We start from the raw sequence: 6,558 nt of genomic DNA on the forward strand, positions 1-6,558 counted from the left end.
ATCCAACAATGTATATGCAAAAAACTTAGCAACAGCTTCCAACAGGAAGTCACTGTTCTCATCCGAAAACATGTCAGCCATCCAATCCAGCAAAGGGAAAGAACATACATGTTCCTCAATTACTGGAGCCTCTAGCACCATCAGAGGGCAACTCAGTGTTTCTTCAATGAAGCTGCGTGCCAAGAAATCTTGCGCCGCTGCGAAACATTCCAACGTCCCAGGACTCCATGCATCGCTGCAAAGGCCATAATCCCTCCGCCAGAACAAAACAATTAATGAACAAGTAAGGGGCTCATAAACTGATCATAATTTGCATTGGGAGACACCATATTGCAGAGACACACATCCAGGGCCCAGTCGAAATCGCAACTCAAGCAATGAAAGACAGGCTGGACACATGTAAAAAAGGAAAATCGAAACGATAATCCATAAGCCGCACTCAAGGTAGCAAGAGGCAGCGCTCCATAGTACTCAAGCATTCGGTTGCGGAGCAGCAACAGTCGTGACTGATCGTCTCGCAACACAGGACGTGCATCATTTTTTAAATATACAAAACAACAGAAATACGCCTGCGGCCAGAGTTAGCAATAAGGGAAATCCACCAAATAGGCTGGAAAAAATCGAATGAAAAAATGCTGGGAAGACACCAAATATAGTTTGGAAAGAAGTCACAAGGCCACTGCTAACAACTTTTAAAAAGTGCACCAGCCCTGTGGTGGAGGATGCATTAAAGATAGTGTGAATTAACTCACCGAAATGCAAGGGCAAATCAGTATTTAATAAAGCATGCAACTCTGTGCGGGTGTTTGCCACGTGAAGGACAACTGTTTCACGAGCAGATGTGAGGGCGACTTATTTTTGGGACAATAGAGCTCTTATACGGCTCATCTTGTTGAACTCTGCTTTCAAGGACGGAATCGTCGGCCAGATGGAAACATCAAGCTTCCCATGCGGAGGAGGGAACATTACATGTTTACAGCAAACCACGCGCTCACTGACCACGTAAGGAATTCCGGCAACCATCCCACAACAATCTTCATTATTTAAAAGTAAATAACTCCCGTTTTCCAGTAATTTGAATGTTGTTATGATAGCAGGTGCTGGTGTGCCTTTCAGAATACAGGCTAAATTCGGTTCGTTCTCGTTCCAAGAGCCATGCAATTGGATATTCCTACACATTAGTGAATGATCAGGAGTTGTAGTACAATCCTCACCATTCAAGTAAACCTCTTTTCCCTCCCTAAGGCATCTATAGGTAAATAGTAGCGACCAAGCTTCATGGAGATAAGCGGTGCCAAGAGGTTCATATCTGCCAATTGCATAGTACTTCACACATGCTTCGAATTTGAAAAGAGGAAAAGGTAGAGTTATTAACCCGTGGATAAGCCATGTTGCCGAATTGGTTTCAGACACAGAAAATGGTAACGGTTCTAACTTTTCAATGTGTAACACAGAAAAAGTTGCATCTTTCATTGACATAAAACGTTGCTTTTCAGTTAAATTAAATGGGGCAAATAATGATGACGTATTCATATAGTGCCATGGCACCTTTCCAGGTTTCAAAGTCCGTAAGGTCCAAGCAAACTGCATAATAGAACGCAATTGATTCTGACTATGGTACAATACAGACACTTCATCTTGCACAATATCAACAACAGATGACACAATATTATCTAACGAGTAAATGCGGGAAGAAAGCGTGTTAATGCTGTTATCTACAACTGCTAGCACTTTAAATCAGTGAAGTAAGTGAGCCTCTTTAAAAAGGAAGCAGAACTGCCTTGTACAGGAGCGGGACAATGCTCCCACTGGGTACAGTATTCCTCCTGGTATTTGCTTTATGCAGGTAGTGATTGCCAAAATGTTGATAACAAAACAAATCACCATAATTTGCGGAATCTAGATACAAATCTTCAGCATCAAAGGCAGCATAATATTTCAAATCAGAGAACAAAGCTTTAACGGCCTGAACATCCCAATCATCAGAACGTATATTCTGTTTAATTACATCTCCCATAGAAACTCTTAGGACATTTTGGACATTTATAACCTCAGTGGGCCCATGGATTTGAAATCTAACAGCATCCCACACAATCCCATCTACGACGGGCCAAATAGTGATATTAACAAAAGCCAGGTCCCTCTTCAATCTGTGTGATGAGGAATGGGGAGCCAATGTTCCATTAATATGTCGAATGCATGTTCTTTCTTCAACATACTGTCCATTGATAAAACAGAAAAAATACACCACAAATCCAATAGACATGAACAGGTAAATTGAAAAAAGCACCAACCAAATGTAGGTCCAAGAAGGAATCAAAACATGTTTTTAAACAGTGTTGCCAGAACAGAAACCTTGGAAGGGGTCTTCGATGTGTGAGAGTGAGTGTCAAATGAAAATCTGGATTCTGTATCCAAACAAGTCTGCAAATCAGGCATCGATAAGTCAGTAGGGTAAGTATATTCAGTCTCATCATGGTGAGCACCAGGCAGTGAACTCAACAAAGGACTGGAAATTGCAGGCATCTCGAGGGCAACATCAAGCCTGGAATTAGTAGCCGGGGCCAAAACAGAATTTCTCAAAATCGAAAGACAGGAGACTGCCAGAGTCATTCTACGAAGAATCGGCCACTCTGTGTAGTTTGACATTGTCAATGGAGATGTACCTCTGTTCTTTACGACCTAGAAGTGGTGGTAAAAGGACTGTTCTTGTGCCCTTCACGCCAAGCACTGGAACTGGAGCTCGATATGAGGGACCAAATTCTTTCTTGTTCTCGATCTTCTCTCGAACCAGTTCTCCAGCTTGGGGTAGCCAGCCAACTACTGGAATCTGCAACGCAGCATCAGATGCGGAAGGCAAGTGTTCTTTTGCAAGACCGTCTCTCGACTCTTGTAGATTCTGTAAAACATGACAATGTTCATCTACGTCAAAGTGGGCAGCAACCGCCGCCTGGTATAGACCGTCTAGGTCCGGGACGAACATTTTGATACCAAAGAGCATTTCGTATGGGGTCTGCCCACCCAGAGACCTTCTAGGGAGATTATTAAGGACACGCTGCACGCTATTGAGGTGGGCCAGCCAGTTCCTGCCAGTGCCTATAACTCTAGCTGTCAAAGTCTGCTTTAAATCTCGGTTCATTCGTTCCACAACACTATTACCCTCGGGTCTGTATGGAGATGAAAACTTGACTTCGACCCCCAACGAAGCCATGGAATCCTTATATGCCTTAGAGGCGAAAGCAGGACCCTGATCCGAATGGAAAGTTCCACAGGCAAAAATCCCTACAAAGACACGCAAGTCTCCTATGACAGTTCGTGAATCAGCGCTGCGGTGTGGCCACACCCAACCAAAGCGTGTGCATGAATCAACTGCTACTAAGATGTACTTATACGCAGTATCAGAAGAAAAAGGACCACAGTGATCTAAATAAACACAACCAAGTGGCTTATTAGAAATGGACAACTGTGTCTGGGGCGGGCACGCAGCAGTTGAGGGTTTAATCTGCTGGCAAATTTCACATTGAAGGACATACTCACGCGTCTATTTGTCCAGTCCCCGCCACCAGGAACGTTGTTGTAACTGAGATACAGTAGCCGAAACACCCGCATGCGCAGACGCAACACCTTCATGGGCAGCTGTAATCAGTGTAGACCTGCGGTCCGCATTGGGAATTAACCTTTCACCAACGTCCGGTATTTTCACATAAGGAACTTTATCAGGACTTAAGTGCTATGAATACTTTGAAGGGAACCCCTTAGGATATTTACTTCCCTTCTCCGTTGCGGCTACAGCCGCCAAGATATCATCATCCATCTTACTTCTGGAACGTGTAACTGCTGCAACCAAATATGTCGACACTGCTGATTTTGCAGCCTCATCGGCCAAAGAATTGCCAACAGCGTGAACTCCCACGCGTTGATGACCGAGAGTGTGAATTACATACATGAGTGGCAACTGTTCTTTAAGCTCAGCCACTCGCACCCAGATCATTTTATGTTTTATTGTGCTACCCTTGGAATCACGAAAATCATTCTAAATCCAAAAGAACATGTTCTCATTGTAAGACTGGACACAGTAGTAAGAATCACTCACAATAAGATTTGTCACACTAGGATCAGCGTACTCCAATGCAAGAATCAGAGCACGGAGCTCTGCCAATTGTGCGGTACATTGCCCTAAAGTCTGCGTGTGCACGACTTTGGACTTGAATTCATCATTCACCAGTACCTACCACAATGGCGCAGGCTGAGACGTATGCGTGCTTAAACCCATGCGAAACTTGCGCTGAACCGTCAGTGTATATGATACAATGGAAATCCTCCAAAGGCATGATGAACAAATTCATACTGCAAAAACTCTTGTGACTGTAAGGAGGCATCAAAAATAAACGTGACATCCGGAGACGTCACAGATGCTGCCCATTGTATCCACCGTGGGTGCAAAGCTTTAGAATTTGGTACACTGGCCTTCGTCACTGCCTCTAGTGCAGGATAAGGGATAACAACCAACATGCGCTTTCCCTGCGACAGTGCACGTTCTTTAAGAATCGCCATTTGCACTGCTGTCAAAACTTTTTCCACAGTGGAAAACCGCATTTCTACCGGAGTGCACAAGTGTGAGTTGTAAGCGATAGGTACTGTGTCTCCTTCGTTAAAAGTAAGGTAAGCGAAACCCACCGCCCCAGGGATGATTTTTATCACTAGGTTGGTGTGGTTATCACGAGTCAGTAAGAATTTAGATTCTAGAAGATCAGCCTGCAAAGATTGTAAAATGGCTGAATGTTCAGGCAACCAGCCCGATTTCGTGAAAGTAGGTTGTATCAAAACATACAAAGGCTTGATACGCTGGGCATATTCGGGAATGTAAGTATACCCGAAATTCAAAAATCCCAGCAAGGACTGTAATTTTTTCAGAGTTGTAGGAGCGCGCAGCTGTGCGCATTTCTCCAAGAAGTGAGGAGCCAATCCTCGTCCTTCATTGTTGAGCTCGTAGCCGAGGAACAACACTGTGTACTCTGTAATGTGAGACTTTGCAAAGTTGAATTTGTAACCGAAGTCTGCAAAGTTACAAATTATGGGGTCAACGCGACACAGATGCGCCCAAATTTTGTCATCTGTTAGATAGATGTCATCCACATACGAACGTGCATCTGGGTCGACCCTCTCTAAGAGAGAGAATATACGGGCCACAAACACACCTGAACTATTCTTATAGCCCATCGCCAGGCGTTTAAATTGGATGTGTTTGCCGCCACAAGTAAATCGGGTCCATTGGGAACTTGGACCATCCAAATTGTGGGCAAAAAAAACGTTGGATATGTCAAGCGTGGTTTTAAATTGTTTTCGCACAAAACCATCCACTAGAGCAGAGCCATGGGTATTCTGTACTGCACAGGTACTGCAATGCGAGTTCAAATGCTGGTAATCAGATACCAAACGGTACGAAGCGTCCGGCCTGGTCACAGTAAAAATTGGGTTATTCATCGGTGACACGCAAGTTTCAATTACACCTTGATATTCAAATTGTTCAAGAATTTCCGCAACGGAAGCCTTAGCTTCACATCGGATGGGACATTGAGGTTGAGGCTGTGGCATAGACCGTAAAGGGAATGTCGTGGTGTGGGGAAAATTTATCCCAACCACAGTGCGTACGGTACAGTGGTGGCACAAGGGCTTTAGCCCACTCTTCTGCAAAATTCAGCGCATGCTCCTTTGAGACTGTGTGCACGAAACTAGGGAGGATTACCTCCTCCCCTCTCGGAGCCACGAGAACAAAAGGTGGAAGCCAGTCAGCCTCCGCTAACAAAATGTCATAGGTAGTTGTAAGATTTTCCCAAAATACAGCTTTTATGATACGTTGTATGTCACCTTCAATTAAAAGGACTATTTCATGAAGTCTATTAGCTGTCTCCACAACAACATATTGGTCAGTCGCTGTCACCTTCAGGAGTGGACGCAGGGCCTCTCACACAATGGTAATCTCCGCCGCACTGTCGAATAACATCAGCGCCTATGTCTGATTCCGAAGCTGCGTTCTCACTATCTTTGGCATATCTAGCTGTTGAAGCAGCAACTTTCTATTTCCGAAACTGGGATCTTTTCTGTGAAGAATGGTCCTGCTTTCCTTTTCCGTCTTTCGGGCTGGGTTGGTCGCGACTCTGCTGGCCACCCCGACCTCTGCCACCGCCTCCACCACCGGACGATGAGGCTGATGTGTCCTGTAAAGAACGAGGAAAGGGTTGATCAGGAACTCGAAGTCTATCAGGCGATTTAATCACACTGCGGAAGCGCAAATCATAAACTCGCTCAGTAGACGCAGGCATTGGTGATGGGGGACGGGACTCCTGTTTCTGTTGCTGTTTCCCCTGTTTTTTATTTCTGTTCCAATTTTTCTTTGGAGCTGTGGGTTGAACGTCTGTTTCAGACTTCGCACCTTGGGTTTGATTCTTATCTTTAGCAGAAAAGGGCTTGACACCTAAACTATTGCGGCCAATGGTTTTATACGCAGCCGTAATAATTCTCGATAACTGTCGGGGTTTGTCGGCATCAGGGACCTCA

Source organism: Lissotriton vulgaris, chromosome 5 (genome assembly GCF_964263255.1).
Source record: "Lissotriton vulgaris chromosome 5, aLisVul1.2, whole genome shotgun sequence".
NCBI lineage: Eukaryota > Metazoa > Chordata > Amphibia > Caudata > Salamandridae > Lissotriton > Lissotriton vulgaris.